The 17,039-nt window shown below is 44.0% G+C and overlaps 1 long non-coding RNA gene across 3 annotated transcripts; it reads left to right on the top strand.

Moving 5' to 3' along the window:
• The first annotated feature begins 470 nt into the window (after positions 1–470).
• On the top strand, positions 471–6,284 carry LOC127327206 (uncharacterized). 3 transcript variants are annotated; one of them, XR_007868463.1, is made up of 7 exons: positions 471–1,770; positions 1,951–2,050; positions 2,484–2,729; positions 3,341–3,506; positions 4,577–4,670; positions 5,751–5,889; positions 5,971–6,284. It is a non-coding gene; the product is annotated as an uncharacterized lncRNA (long non-coding RNA). The 3 variants fall into 3 exon arrangements; XR_011750929.1 differs by having other exon boundaries at positions 2,480–2,729; positions 4,577–4,642; XR_007868462.1 differs by having other exon boundaries at positions 2,480–2,729.
• The last annotated feature ends 10,755 nt before the right edge of the window (positions 6,285–17,039 follow it).

Genomic DNA, 17,039 nt, shown 5'->3' with positions numbered 1-17,039 from the left:
ACTGTTGATCCATATGCCTCAACTCATACTTTCCGAATACTTAATCCCACCTTTATAACTACCCATTTACGCAGTGGTGTTTGATGTAATCAAAGTACCCTTCCGGTATAAGTGATTTACATGATCTCATGGTCGAAGGACTAGGTAACTATGTATCGAAAGCTTATAGCAAATGAACTTAATGACGTGATCTTATGCTAGGCTTAATTGGGTGTGTCCATTACATCATCTATCTATCTATTATATACTAAAAGCACAATACAGAGGTTTAAAATAGAGACACCACGTTAATCCACATCATTTAAATTATTTAGACTGTTAGATGTATAACATGTGGCTATGATTTAATTAAAATTATAGACTACGTAACACATTAGACGTGACAGGATCAGTCAAGTTGCCGGAGCTCACGGAAACATTCTAACAAAAAAGTCTCACGCGGAGGCATTGATCCATCTCCATGCATAACTACTATATTAAACCTTAACAAACATCTTTTTTCTCCTAATTTTGGATTCTTGTTGTGATTACCCTGCAGCTGCCACGTACTTGGTTTTCATGTTGATTTTCGTTCATTTTTTCTTGTGTGCAGTTTGGGTGCCATCTAAAAAAATTTGTGAAGGCTTCCAGAGTTTTGTTGGTACACTATTTTTGTGGCTTTTGCTGATTCGGTCAGCTCATCAGTTTCAGATTTTGTCTCGCATCCGCGTGGTGGAGTTATCCCTGCCGCACCGCTTTTGACCTCTCTTATTCTAGGCGTGTCTCTGTTTCCTCTAGAAAACTCTTCTCGAGTCCCACGCACCACACCCTGCCATCATCTTCCTCTTCGTATAGTCTCTCCTCACTACCCATCCCCGGATTCTTTCCCGCACAAGCCCTCCAGTGGCCGGCGGCCTGCGTTCTCAGGTTCTCGGACGATGTGGTGGTCACCGAGGCGATTCCATCGTCCCCCTCCACGGTAGCTCCTCTCCTTGGATGGTGGCCCTGGAGATGGTTGTATGGTTTGCCGGGTGGGTGCACGACGACCACCAGTGCGGGTGGTTGGGGCCTGAACCGAGATTAGATGGTTGGCGCCATGCCCTCCTCCACTTGCCCCTGGCTCGACCCTTTGGCCGGCCCGTGCGGCGGCACACATGGTAGCAAGGGGCAGCAGGAGCCGGATACCCGAGCACTAGCCAGCGCTTTGGGTGGGGACGGCGGCAAGTATGGGGAGGCGCGCCTGGAGAACCTAGGGGAGCTGGCGGCGACGGGATCGCCCAGGGCGGCGCAGGTGAGCTGGGATTAAGGCGCCGAGATTACCCAAGGGAGGCAGCGAGGGGCAGGAAGGTCCAGATTCGCTCCTCCACGCGAGGCTCCACCCCTGCCCCAAGATCTGTACGCACTCGCTGAGCTCCTTCCAGACGGTCCGGGCGGCTGCGGCTTTGGGGGACTCATGGACGGCAAGCACGATGAGCTTGGCGAGCGGGAAGGAGGAGGCGGCGGAGGGGAGGAGCATGGTTGGACAGCATAGACGAAGATGGAGATGCGGCCACCGACGATGACATCAGCAGAAGGTCGTGGCGTTGCATCGCAGGCTTGAAAGAAGCCAACAGCAAGACTGCAAGTAAAGTGGCTCACAGATGGAGAGGGCGTGCGAGACGTCAGTTGCCCCCGCTGCCACCACAGGCCTGCACTGCTAGATTTCTCCTCTAGCCGTTGTTGCAATCATGGCTCTCTTCCCCTGCGATTTACTCTTTGATGGGTGCATCCCAGACTTCCCCTACAAAGAAGGTAAACGTTTGGACCTTTCATCTTCTAAATTTCTCTTTCTTGGTGCCTTGCTGGTTCAGATTTGAATCTAGGTTGCATACATAAATATTATGTTCCTGGATGTGACTTCCTGCTGTGGATGCTTAACTTCATATAGATTGTATCTCAGATTTGAATCGAGTTGAGTGGTTGATTTTTCAGGTGGGACGAAATCCAACCATGAGGCCAATATTTTTTTTTCCGAGAATGATGAGGCCAAGATTTAGAACAGAGAAAGATGAACATAAATAATCAGGGGAAGGTTAGCAAGAATTTTGGATCCAATAATACTTAACATTTTCTTCAGTTTATAGTTCTTTCTCTGCATTTTGGGCTATATTCTTTTCTATGGGTAATTCTGAATTTGGTTTCAGTTACTTAAGGGAAAATGCACATTACAAAATAGCAAATTGTAACATATGTTTATCAAAGTTGTATGCAATACATACACGATTTATGCTAGGAGACAGTTTCCTGCCTACATACTTCTTCCACAAGAAAAAGAACAATTTCGAGCATTTGTTTATTATATGTTGACGCATAGCATCAGTTGATGAAAGATGCACACAATTTTTTTCAGATGTATTTATTAACCTGGCTGCCAAGCATTTTTTTCCATACCCTTTTACACTCTTTATTTTCAGTCAAGAGCTAGATCAAACTATTATCTAATCAAGTCAATTTTACTTAGGTAGCTATCTCCAAGGGTGTGACTTTCGATTCTTCTCAGAAGAAGAGAAGAACAGGTTCGGTAGAAGATGGCTTGCAGTTGGAAATTGTGCCCGCGAGGGTGCTAGGAGGTCATGGGAAGCAAGGCAGCAATGCTAGCAGTGGAATGTCCAAGCAAGCGTTGATGCCATCTGTGTCTGCATCTTTCGGGGGACAACTTGCACCTAAGGCATCAGCTTCGTCCCACAAGCCGTCTGACGTCCTAATTCACGGTGAGAAGGAAAACCTATAAAAGATTGTTTGTTTGTCCATATAGAAGCTAATTGAAACTTGGAGATTGGTATTTGTGTTGAGTTGGGTGTGGCATTTTGGGTCCATTCTAATCATGTACCCTCTTAAATAATTTAATCATTTCACTGTAGTTGTTGACTCTGCTATCCTACTAAGCTTTCTACAAGTGAAATTTTATTCTAATTAGTTAGTTGATTACAAATTAATGGGCTGCAGTCGACCATCCAAGCATTTTTAGAGATGCTTTGCTTTTTCCAATTATATTTGAACAATTTTCCACCGAAGAGGTAGGTTGTGAAATGGCAACCCTCTTAGCTATGGAGATGTAACATAACTTGTGATATTAGATTATATTCGGCCAACCGTTGGTTGCACAGGTATAACCATTAAACATGCAACAAATTAACTGTTTTTCAAATGTACTTGAATAAAAGAGGAAGCAAGTTTTGGGTCATGTCCACTGCAAAGAGTTCAGCACTTAAGTTCCATTGCATTTTTCTGTACCAAGTGGAGGCGATTAGCACTTGGGCACATAAAACAGTTGGCATCATGAATTGCTCACTCAGCCTATTTGTTTGTGCTTTTTCTTCAGGCTGCTTTCTTACTTATCCCGACCTATCATGTTTTCTGATGGCGTCCCAATTGGTAGTACTGCATTGGCTCGCGAGAGAGACAACTAACACAGAGCCTCTACGGTTGTGAACATGAAAGTGCTCTTTGCTACTGCTGCACTTGCCGGCGAGCCATGAACAAATACGGTAACATTGCTATTATGTGTCAAAGTTGAAATTTGGGTTGCACTTCTACCTATGATGGACCAATTCTTTGGCACTACTGTGCTTCTAAGTTGAAAAACTATTTTGAGAACCTGCAATTCCCAATGTGCATGTCATATATGTACTATAGGCTAATATTTATGTCATGAAAAATGGAAGTGGTCTAGGCAAATAGAATTTTGTCCCACTGATTATTTTCTATTCCATAAAAGCACTGTTGTTTTCCTAAATAATGCAAAATAGATTGATTTTTGTTAAGCAGCTGTAACCCTTAGGACAGGATGGATATATTTTCTCACTGCATATCTTATCTAGGATGAAAACTAAAGGCTGCTTGGGTGAAGTTCAACTGTATATTGATGTGCTTGTGTTGTCTTTGATTTATCGCCATTCTTCTATTTCCATCGATTGTACTGCTTCAATTCGAAGATACATTGATCCATTTTTACCTTAAAAATGGGCACTATCTTGGGATGCACTCAGGAAAAGTAGACCGAAGGATATAGTTGTAGGATTGTCATGAGCTTTCAGTACTTCTGTCGTGTTAATTCCAACAAAGAAGACCTAATTGTGTTCAGCTGACCCACTCCCATTTTGGGATGTGTGTGCATCAATATTGAAAGAGTGGACCAAATTTGGTCAACTATCTAGAATGCACCCAGTTCAGAAACTCCAGCATTCCATGCTTTACTCGGTACTGGACCAGCTGTACAGTGACGTCCGTTTGATCAAGCAATATGTTCTCTTAGCAGCCGCATGACTTCATTAACTGAATAATAAGGCACCTACATCGCCTGAACTGAACTGACAAGATAGACTTTTGATGAAATTGAACTTTGCATAAGAGTTTTTCAATGTCGTCATCTCCAGCTCCACTTTACATATCTTCATCTCATCTTGGTATCACGAGAGTAAGAGGTCATAATATTATGCATAAATACTTCAATAGAATTTGTGAGTTACTCATGATTCATCACTTTGTTCTTCTGATTTTTTTTCCGTATTGCGACCTTTGATTGACTTTTGAGTTACTACATATGACAATTGCGCAGATTCAGAGCTTGCCTACTAGGACATGCTAATACAACTATATTCTCAAGAGTATGGTACAAGCCAAGGTGGGTCATTTTGAGCAATCATGTTCAGGTATCATCTGTTGTTCTCGGTATATAAATTAGGTTGTCATATGCTTGAATGCTCTGCTGTTAAAATCCTATGATGCCTTTCCAAATAGTTTTACGTAATCCGTGCCCTTAATAAATTTTATGAAATACCTTTCCCAGTAGTGGTATGCACTCAGTATCGAAATATAGAATCAGAACACATACAAAAATAAGAGAAAACGATGGAACCTCATGTCCTGTTTCTTTAGACCTGTTATACTGCCTTCTAAACCAAGTGTGCTCACTATAAAATGAATTGATTTGTTAACTGAATTAACCAGGTCTATTTTTTGGTTTAGTGCATTCCTTGTCGGTTGATCACATTTCCGCATTCCATGTAGTCCTTTTATGATTCTCCTTTACTACAGCTAGGAGAACCAATATTTATATGGTAACTAACCATATGATTTTTTATTTTTTAACTCATTAATTCCCTGCCGATCAGTTCTCAGTGTAGAAAGGGCGAGTGATCAGGATCTGTAAAAAAGATTTTTCCAATCTACAGAACGATTTTTAATATATATACGCATTAGTTTCACATAACAAAATGATCCTGTAATTTTACCTATCATCTCTTGGATCTTCAGATACGTTCGTGTCAAGCAATGGGATTGCACACTTTGTACATAACTTCTAATACGTGTATTGCACTACTGTGAGATTTTCCCTTTTAAGCAAAACATGCATTTACAAAAATATCAACTATTGCTTAAAATTCTGAAGTGGAACGCATATAGTACAAAATTCTGTGCGCCTATGAGGACTTCTGATTTTGCAACTGCTCTTAATCTAAGCAGCAGATTAGTCTGGGAACTTTTATCATCTTAGTTTGAGTAAACTAATGGTAGTCGGAAGAGGTTAAGCTTTTTTCCGCCGTAGCATCAAACCATCTGGCAAGTCTGAGTAGAATGTTCGGGCACTACATCCCTTGGGAGGACTAGAGAAAATAAACATGGAACATGGGTGTTATTGAGATAGCAATTCTAGATACCGATTCCTATTACAGTACGTACAAGTGTTCATCCGATGGCTTACAAGCTAAATTACATTGTTTTGTTTGCAGTCTGTCTTGACACATGGCCGTCACATCGTTTGCGGCACTTCTTGATGGGATCGGAGTGGCGACAGCAAAAAGATCAATAGTGGATCCGTTGTCGAAGGATAGAAATATCATGTGTGTGCTCAACGACTTGGAAGGGAAGGTAATCAACTTCATCACTCGAGTAATGGGACATCGATATACTGTTCATTTCTACATTTGCTTACCATAAAAATCGTGTCAGCTTGGGTACTGATGTGCTAAGCTGAGATGCGGAAGCAGCCTAGGTACTCATGAGCTGAGCTGAGATGCGGAAGGACAATCTTAGAACTAGGGCCAAGATGTGTATATAAAGGGAACCAACAGATAGATGTGTAGCATTTTTGGCTTCCTCTTTTCATGCCAAAAAATGTTCACATGCGATATTAACCTGTGATGCCATTTCCAATAGAAAATTTTCATTGCAATTAGGTTGATTTTAGCATGTAACACAACATACAAGCTTATTTCAGCGAAATGCTTCATGGTACTTGTTTATGTTTCTTCTCAAAAAATTTAAAGCCCACGAAACATTTAAAGCTGCTAAGCATTTCCATTGGTGAGCCACCATATGGCGCGGCGTGCCGCCGTGCCAGTCATTGCTAGTGATATATAAAGAAAGTTAAAAAAAGCTTCCACCTAAAGTACCGTATAGATTGATCACTCCAGACTAGCTAGCTAGCTATCACAAAATTGATCAACTAGCTTGGTACGTTGCTGCCCCAGCTAACTTAAAAGCATATCGATCAATGAAAATAAAATCATATATACGAGAAGCCAACTCAAAACTGATCGAAGATGAAATTAATTTTTTTTAAGAACCTGTAGGAGATCTGCGCGTCATTCCATTAAGCAGGTGGTCGACGGCGCGAGAGCGCCTGCCACACCCCACAAACACCAGCAGAGAGAGCAGGACTATCCTCGCACCAACCCACGCCTACAAGCTCCCTAAGTTGTCCATCCTCCAGAATGCCACGGGAAACCTCGAAGACCGGTCTGGTGCGGCGTCGAACACTCGACCATTCCTCTCCAACCGGGGCGAACGAATGACCAGCAACACCAATGAGTTGAAGACCTTGCGGCTGCCATGCGGAGCAGCGCACTCAGCGTCAGGTCACCAATCCCGGAGTGACGATGCCGGTGTTGGTATGGTGGGCTGCCAACCGAGGTGCTGAAACGCGACAGCCCAAACAACCGCGGCAAAGGGGAAAATTAGCCTATTCATGGATGCGTGTTACAACATACACGAGTTTTATTGACAGACCGGCGAGACATAGTTTTATAAGGGGATCTTAAAAATTAGACGGATTTATACGTGCTCTCTTCGTTCACTATTATAAGACCATGTAACTATTATAAGACCATGTAGACACTTCATTCTAGACTAAGAGACATACAAAAAATGAATGTACCTACACACCGAAGTGCCTATAGATATATTCATTTAAAAAAACTAAAACGTCTTATAATAGTGAGAAGTAAGTATATATATGCATCAGCGAATAAATATAAATAATGAAAAAAACATAATTTGTAAGAGTTTTGTTAATCTTGCTGGTTTTGAAAATGTGACTAACTTGCGAGAGTAGGACCTAAATCGTCAGATACTCAGATGCATGATGATTCCACATGGATAATCCTCGAAAGACAGACTGTTCAGACACTCTATCGTTCACTATTATAAGGCTGTATACACATTTTATTCTATACTAGATACATACCAAAATGAATGAACCTACACCTTGAAACGCTTCTATGTACATTAATTAGAAAAGGCTGAAACATCTTATAATAGTGAACGGATGAAGTATGTATATATCTACATCAGTGAATACATATAAAATTTGAGAAAACGTAATTTGTAAGAGTTTTACTCCCTCCGATCCATATTACTTTATGCTAAAATGGATGTATCTACAACTAAATAATTCTAGATACCTCTATTTTAGCATCAAAAAATATGAATCAGAGGAACTATTAACCTTGATGTTTTTAAAAATATGATTGATGACTTCCGAGAGTAGGACCTAAGTTAGTCGGGTGCACGTGATTCTAGAGGTACGATCCTGGCAAGATAGACTGTGCAAACACTATATCGTCAACTTGACAAATTATGAAATCAATACAATCCATACCTAGGATTCAGTCAACTTAAGAGCAGACGTAGTTCCAATCGCATAATTAAATCGATGATTGATTAAAAGCTTAAGACTATCCAATACAAGCCACGTCATGCTAATATCAAATACATGCGATCGAGTTTGTAGAACCACTACATCAAAGATCGATGTAACATGGATAGATTTAAATAAAAAAGATCAAAAAGTAATGTACCAAAATAATTGGCGTTCAATAAACTTGAAGTGGTACTTCGCTATCTTTGACTACCGTGGTATAAATATGTTAATGGATATATTGGATAGAAAAAATGCGTGTAAGTACAAAAGTATTTCTCGAAAATAATATTACTATTTTTATCTCTCTATTTATCATTAATTTTTGAATATGATAATATAATAAATGGTCAAAACATTATTGTGGAGACCAATAAATATTTAAAATGTCAAACTTCTTGAAACTACTCATATAATGTGCTGAACAAATATGGAACAATGTAACAATTCTAACGGCTTAATTTGGCCAACCTATCAACAAGGATGATTATTCTCCTTTTAGTTCACGAAGAAAATGTATGAGTATGAATTAATTACCCTCGCAGAAAAATCTAGCATCACATAATAACTATATTTCTATGTATTGAGATAATAATATCACTTATGTAACAAAAACACATGGATGTTTGAACAAACAACTAATTATTATACTCATATCTGTCACATTTTGGTATATCGCTAAACGAGTCATAGTCATAAAACTGTATTAATTCATTTCAAATAATGTGATGACATTGATATTATAACTTCTTCTCAACATGCTAAAGTTGATGCCCTCGCATTTGCGAGGGCCACATTGCTAGTTATATACTAAAAGCACAATACAGAGGTTTAAAATAGAGACACCACGTTAATCCACATCATTTAAATTATTTAGACTGTTAGATGTATAACATGTGGCTATGATTTAATTAAAATTATAGACTACGTAACACATTAGACGTGACAGGATCAGTCAAGTTGCCGGAGCTCACGGAAACATTCTAACAAAAAAGTCTCACGCGGAGGCATTGATCCATCTCCATGCATGATATATAAAGAAAGTTAAAAAAAGCTTCCACCTAAAGTACCGTATAGATTGATCACTCCAGACTAGCTAGCTAGCTATCACAAAATTGATCAACTAGCTTGGTACGTTGCTGCCCCAGCTAACTTAAAAGCATATCGATCAATGAAAATAAAATCATATATACGAGAAGCCAACTCAAAACTGATCGAAGATGAAATTAATTTTTTTTAAGAACCTGTAGGAGATCTGCGCGTCATTCCATTAAGCAGGTGGTCGACGGCGCGAGAGCGCCTGCCACACCCCACAAACACCAGCAGAGAGAGCAGGACTATCCTCGCACCAACCCACGCCTACAAGCTCCCTAAGTTGTCCATCCTCCAGAATGCCACGGGAAACCTCGAAGACCGGTCTGGTGCGGCGTCGAACACTCGACCATTCCTCTCCAACCGGGGCGAACGAATGACCAGCAACACCAATGAGTTGAAGACCTTGCGGCTGCCATGCGGAGCAGCGCACTCAGCGTCAGGTCACCAATCCCGGAGTGACGATGCCGGTGTTGGTATGGTGGGCTGCCAACCGAGGTGCTGAAACGCGACAGCCCAAACAACCGCGGCAAAGGGGAAAATTAGCCTATTCATGGATGCGTGTTACAACATACACGAGTTTTATTGACAGACCGGCGAGACATAGTTTTATAAGGGGATCTTAAAAATTAGACGGATTTATACGTGCTCTCTTCGTTCACTATTATAAGACCATGTAACTATTATAAGACCATGTAGACACTTCATTCTAGACTAAGAGACATACAAAAAATGAATGTACCTACACACCGAAGTGCCTATAGATATATTCATTTAAAAAAACTAAAACATCTTATAATAGTGAGAAGTAAGTATATATATGCATCAGCGAATAAATATAAATAATGAAAAAAACATAATTTGTAAGAGTTTTGTTAATCTTGCTGGTTTTGAAAATGTGACTAACTTGCGAGAGTAGGACCTAAATCGTCAGATGCAGTGGCGGAGGACCCCTTTGGGCAGGGTAGGACGGCCGCCCTACCTTAATTTTTGTGCAAAATTTATATATATGTATTCATCTGTTGATATGTTTTATCTGGAGATTTCTCAGTCTACGTATGTCGCCTTTGGAGTAGAAAGAGAAGGGAAAAGAGGTGTGTTGGGCGCTGGCTACTTTTCCACTGGGCCAACTGGGCTAGGCCAGTGTGCATCTTCGTGCGGCTCAACTGGCCGGGAAGCCACGACCGCGTGAAAGAAACCCAAGATTGCCCAGCCACGAAAATCAAAACAAGATGACGCGGCGGCGCAGGAACCCTAGCGGCTAGCGGAGCGCAGGAGCACTGCACCGGCAGGCAGATCGGCGCCGGCAGCAAGGGCGCAGCGACGCCGACAGAGCGCGGTGGCGGCCAGGGAGAAATCTTCACCGGTGTTCAGGTCCCATCTCGCACAGGCTTTCCCTTATAGGGTACCTCATTCTTGTTTTCTATTCATAGGATTGAGCACTCATCCTTGTTGAACATTTTGTATCAATTTTTTCTTATGCTCTAGATTTCTTTTTTATTTTGCAAAATTCTTAGTACTTTAGATTTCGCCTGATCTTAATTTTTTTCCGTCCTCCGCCACTGGTCAGATGCATGATGATTCCACATGCATAATCCTCGAAAGACAGACTGTTCAGACACTCTATCGTTCACTATTATAAGGCTGTATACACATTTTATTCTATACTAGATACATACCAAAATGAATGAACCTACACCTTGAAACGCTTCTATGTACATTAATTAGAAAAGGCTGAAACATCTTATAATAGTGAACGGATGAAGTATGTATATATCTACATCAGTGAATACATATAAAATTTGAGAAAACGTAATTTGTAAGAGTTTTACTCCCTCCGATCCATATTACTTTATGCTAAAATGGATGTATCTACAACTAAATAATTCTAGATACCTCTATATTAGCATCAAAAAATATGAATCAGAGGAACTATTAACCTTGATGTTTTTAAAAATATGATTGATGACTTCCGAGAGTAGGACCTAAGTTAGTCGGGTGCACGTGATTCTAGAGGTACGATCCTGGCAAGATAGACTGTGCAAACACTATATCGTCAACTTGACAAATTATGAAATCAATACAATCCATACCTAGGATTCAGTCAACTTAAGAGCAGACGTAGTTCCAATCGCATAATTAAATCGATGATTGATTAAAAGCTTAAGACTATCCAATACAAGCCACGTCATGCTAATATCAAATACATGCGATCGAGTTTGTAGAACCACTACATCAAAGATCGATGTAACATGGATAGATTTAAATAAAAAAGATCAAAAAGTAATGTACCAAAATAATTGGCGTTCAATAAACTTGAAGTGGTACTTCGCTATCTTTGACTACCGTGGTATAAATATGTTAATGGATATATTGGATAGAAAAAATGCGTGTAAGTACAAAAGTATTTCTCGAAAATAATATTACTATTTTTATCTCTCTATTTATCATTAATTTTTGAATATGATAATATAATAAATGGTCAAAACATTATTGTGGAGACCAATAAATATTTAAAATGTCAAACTTCTTGAAACTACTCATATAATGTGCTGAACAAATATGGAACAATGTAACAATTCTAACGGCTTAATTTGGCCAACCTATCAACAAGGATGATTATTCTCCTTTTAGTTCACGAAGAAAATGTATGAGTATGAATTAATTACCCTACTTGAAAAATCTAGCATCACATAATAACTATATTTCTATGTATTGAGATAATAATATCACTTATGTAACAAAAACACATGGATGTTTGAACAAACAACTAATTATTATACTCATATCTGTCACATTTTGGTATATCGCTAAACGAGTCATAGTCATAAAACTGTATTAATTCATTTCAAATAATGTGATGACATTGATATTATAACTTCTTCTCAACATGCTAAAGTTGATGCCCTCGCATTTGCGAGGGCCACATTGCTAGTTCACATAATGATATAACCTTGTTATTAATAACATCCAATGTCCATGATCATGAAACTATGATCATCTATTAATCAACAAGCTAGTTATACAAGAGGCTTACTAGGGACTCCTTGTTGTTTACATAACACACATGTATCAATGTTTCGGTTAATACAATTATAGCATGGTATATAAATATTTATCATAAACACAAACATATATAATAACCACTTTATTATTGCCTCTTGGGCATATCTCCAACACTCGGGCCTAACAACAGCAATACATCCACCACCAAGACCACACGTGAATTACAGACTCTTCAAAAAACAACGCCTCCAAGAAGGGAAAGGTGCTCAAACACCATCATCGCCCGATCAAAGATCTTAGGTTTTCACCCTGAAGATAGTCCCCGCTCTCAAAACAATTCCTCCACCAAAACCATTGCCAGGCACAACCAGTTAAGGCCAGACCTTGGGTTTTCACCCTGAAAGGTAGGACTCTTCATTTCACCTATGTTGTCTCCCCCACTTTCATACCGCTGCTCTGAAGCCCGGAACACCAAGCAAGTCTCTCAACAGCGCGAAGACTTGAACCTCCCTTAGCTAGTCCTCTCATCTGGACTTCATGAAATTCTCTTCTTCCGACTTTCATCATGGATCCATAGTCACTTGATGCCAACACAGAAAAAGAGCTTCGCGCCGCTCCCTCCAGAACCAATTGGTCGGAATAAAAGCATGGGTGCGCACGACCGAATACCTCCGATCCAGCAAACTCCAGGCAAAGCACTGTTACATTCGCCGGCGGAGCCTTCCAGAACTCAATCCCCTGGCCAAATCACGAGTCCAGGCCTTCGGTAGGTCCTTCTCTTCACGCAAGAGAGGCCCTAGGACCGCCGCCTTTATACAGGTCGGACCCCCACGTCGGCGACCATCCCGGGCTGGCCAATCCAACCCTCCACCAGCGACACCATCACCGGCTTCCATGCCCCTCCATCTCGCGGCCGGATCACGGTGATAGATCAAAAGATCCACCACCACCAACCGCAGACCGACCCTCTCCGGCGTAGAAGAGAGCCACCTCCTCCGTCGAACCCAAGGCTGCTATCCCGGGCGCCCTCGTGACGCGGAAGAAGCCCGAGATCGCCTCCGCGCACCGACGAGAGGCGGGAGGGAGGGCATGGCACAGACCGAGGGCCTGGCCGCCGCCCGCTGATACGTCTCAAATGTATCTATAATTTCTTATTTTCCATGCTAGTTTTATGACAATACTCACATGTTTTATATACACTTCACATCATTTATACACATTTTACGGCACTAACCTATTGACAAGATGCCGAAGCGCCAGTTCCTGTTTTGTGCTGTTTTTGGTTTCAGAAATCCTACACAGGAAATATTCTCGGAATTGGACGAAACAAATGCCCAGGGTCTTATTTTTCTACGGAGCTTCCAGAAGACCGAAGAGGATATGAAGTGGGGCCACGAGGCGCCCAAACCATAGGGCCGCGCGGCCAAGGGGGGGCCCGAGCCGCCCTATGGTGTGGGGCCCCGTGCCTCCTTCGACTCTGCCCTTCTGCCTACTTATACTCTCCGTCGCGAAAACCCTATCACCGAGAGCCACGATACGGAAAAAGTTTCAGAGATGCCGCCGCCGCCAATCCCATCTCGGGGGATTCGGGAGATCGCCTCCGGCACCCTGTCGGAGAGGGGAATCATCTCCCGGAGGACTCTACATCACCATGATCGCCTCCGGACTGATGTGTGAGTAGTTCATCCTTGGACTATGGGTCCATAGCAGTCGCTAGATGGTTGTCTTCTCCTCATTGTGCTATCATGTTTAGATCTTGTGAGCTGCCTATCATGATCAAGATCATCTATTTGTAATGCTACATGTTGTGTTTGTTGGGATCCGATGAATATGGAATACTATGTCAAGTTGATTATTGATCTATCATATATGTGTTGTTTATGATCTTGCATGCTCTCCGTTGCTAGTAGAGGCTCTGGCCAAGTTGATACTTGTAACTCCAAGAGGGAGTATTTATACTCGATAGTGGGTTCATGCCTCCATTGAATCTGGGACAGTGACAGAAAGTTCTAAGGTTGTGGATGTGCTGTTGCCACTAGGGATAAAACATCAATACTTTGTCTAAGGATATTTGTGTTGATTACATTACGCACCATACTTAATGCAATTGTCTGTTGTTTGCAACTTAATACTGGAAGGGGTGCGGATGCTAACCCGAAGGTGGACTTTTTAGGCATAGATGCATGTTGTATAGCGGTCTATGTACTTTGTCGTAATGCCCTAAGTAAATCTCATATTAGTCATCATGATATGTATGTGCATTGTTATGCCCTCTCTATTTGTCAATTGCCCAACTGTAATTTGTTCACCCAACATGCTATTTCTTATTGGAGAGACACCACTAGTGAACTGTGGACCCCGGTCCATTCTTTTACATCTGAATACAATCTACTGCAATTATTGTTCTCTGCTGCTCATTGCAAACAAACATCATTTTCCACACCATACGTTTAATCCTTTGTTTACAGCAAGCCGGTGAGATTGACAACCTCACTGTTAAGTTGGGGCAAAGTATTTTGATTGTGTTATGCAGGTTCCACGTTGGCGCCAGAATCCCTGGTGTTGCGCCGCACTACACTCCGTCACCAACAACCTTCACGTGGCCCTTGACTCCTACTGGTTCGATAATCTTGGTTTCTTACTGAGGGAAAACTTGCTGTTGTACGCATCACACCTTCCTCTTGGAGTTCCCAACGGACGTGTGCTTCACGCGTTAACACCCGCCACCAACCCCTGCCGGTGTGCCGCGGGTGGAAGCCTACGGGAGGGGAGGGGGAAGACCGCAGCGCAAGAGCCGCCTCCGCCCATCACCATCCGCGCCGTCCGCCACCTCGTGCGTCGAGGAGGGGAGGGCACGTACGCCGTCCCCCACGTCGCCGAGGAGAGGCCCCCGCCGCCGCCACGCCCCGAGGGTCTTTACCCCGGCGGCGCTACCGGCGGCGGCGGCGGTTAGGGTTGGGGAGAGGTCGGGAGAGGAGGGGTTGAGGAGGGGTCGGGAGAGGAGGGGTAAGTGTAGCTAATGCATAACTCAATCACACTCCTTAATTGGTGGTTATATAAGGGAAATACATATGTACACACAGGCATGGGTGTGGAAGCTATCATTGACGTTCGTTAGCTTTGAGATTCGGAAAAAGTTAGAGCCTCCCATAGTCTCCTGCTCTGAGAGGAGAATCATAGTCCATAGATGTGCTGATGTGATGTGACCTGAAGACGTCGCTAGGTCCCCACACTGCCACTGTCGAGGGAGAACTATAGCTCCCAGGAAGTCTGAGCTCCCAGGACTGTCGCTAGGTTCCCACACTGCCACTGCTGATGTGATGAGTATGCCAATGCTTGTCGCCAAAAATCTGGAACTGCACTTACCCCATGCTTTGCTCTCGTTCAGACTTCAGAGTTCAGATCGACCACGGCGGACGTACTTATCGCTCAACTACTTCGTTAGCCTGCAGCTGGACCGCCGCGTCGGCCGCGATGGCGGCACATATACCTACACGTACCTGGACTTCACGTCGCCGGCCGATACTCGTCGTCGATGGCCGCACGCACGCGCATCTGAATTTCATGTTAGCGGCCGATCGAGCTGCTTGCCCTCGACGGCCACAAACCTGGACTTCATCTTCATGTCAGTGGCCAGGCTGACGGCCGTTGACAGCCACACGCTGCGCACCTGACTTCACGTCAGCGCCGAGCTACTCGCCGTTGACGGCCGCACGCGTGCATACGTGAACTCCACGTCGCCGGCCAATATCCTGCTGCTGCTTCGAAAATTCACATATTGACACAAATGAGTCTCTCCCGCATCACCACGTGCTACAGTCACAAATAAGAGGCTGATTTACTTGAATTGAGAACAGGTTGTGCTCACAAGCTACTTGATTTGAGAACAGGCTGTCCTCTACAATCTGTCGCATTTTAATTGTAAACTCTTGAATGGTACAGTTTGAGCTGAGAAGTCTCAAGAGCATCTCCAGTCGCGTCCCCCAAACCGTCCCCCAAAGGGATTTGGGGCGCGCCGGACAGAAAATGCGTTCCAGCCGCGTCCCCCAAAGCCCTTTTTTGTCCGGCGCGCCCCTATACGGTGTCCGGCGCCCCGAGCCCGTCCCCGTCCCATAGGGGACGGTCCGGGGACGCCGGACACAACGAAAAGCGAGGCCAACCGACGCGGGCCGACCCGTCAGCGGCACAGGGAAAATTCGTCTCACACTCCCGCCAAATCCCGCCGCTCCCGCCAAATCGCGCCTATACCGCCGCGCACAGGCCTCCCAAAACATATCCCGCCGCCGATTCATTTCTCCTATCCCGCCGATTTCTTTCTCCTTCCCGCCGTCCACCCGCCGCCGCTACCCTCTCCCCATTCCATGGCGCCGTCGACAGCCCCCAAAAAGATGGCGAAGAAAGCGGCCAAGAAGCCGCCGGGCAATGCGACGATAGGGGCGAAAGCGCCGTTCGCGAAGCCGCGGAAGGCGCCGGCTGCGAAGAAGAAGCCTGAAGGAATGACCGAAGATCAATGGCAGCAAGATTGCCTGCGCCGGAAGCTATCGACGGCGGAGCGGAAAGGACGGAGGGCGGTGGAGCTGGAGAAGAAGGCTCAGGCGGCGCGCCAGCAACAGCACGTAATGGCCGGGTGTATCGCCGCCACCAACGCGAGCCCATGGAGTACGTCCATGCCGGTGTACGTTCCCGGAGTGATCTCTCCGTCGCAAGCCGCCTTCTACAACGACGGCCCCTCCGCCACTCCCGGGTGCGTGACGCCTAACTTGTCGCCGCACTACCAGGATGCGCTGCCGCACGGCGGCTTCAACCCCAACAACCTCTACTCCCCGGCGTACGAGCAGCGCGAGCCAGGACCCGGTCCGGACGGCGACCCTTTCACCGGCCGCGAGGGTCCGCTCGAATACGACGGCGCCGGTCTTGAGGAGGGCGACGGGGTTGAGGAGGAGGACGACGAGGAAGAGGAGGGGTGGAGGACGACGAGGAGGACGACGATGAGGACGAAGAG

The sequence above is a fragment of the Lolium perenne genome, chromosome 1 (genome assembly GCF_019359855.2).
Source record: "Lolium perenne isolate Kyuss_39 chromosome 1, Kyuss_2.0, whole genome shotgun sequence".
Classification (NCBI taxonomy): domain Eukaryota; kingdom Viridiplantae; phylum Streptophyta; class Magnoliopsida; order Poales; family Poaceae; genus Lolium; species Lolium perenne.
This window is presented reverse-complemented; position numbering and strand designations above follow the sequence as displayed.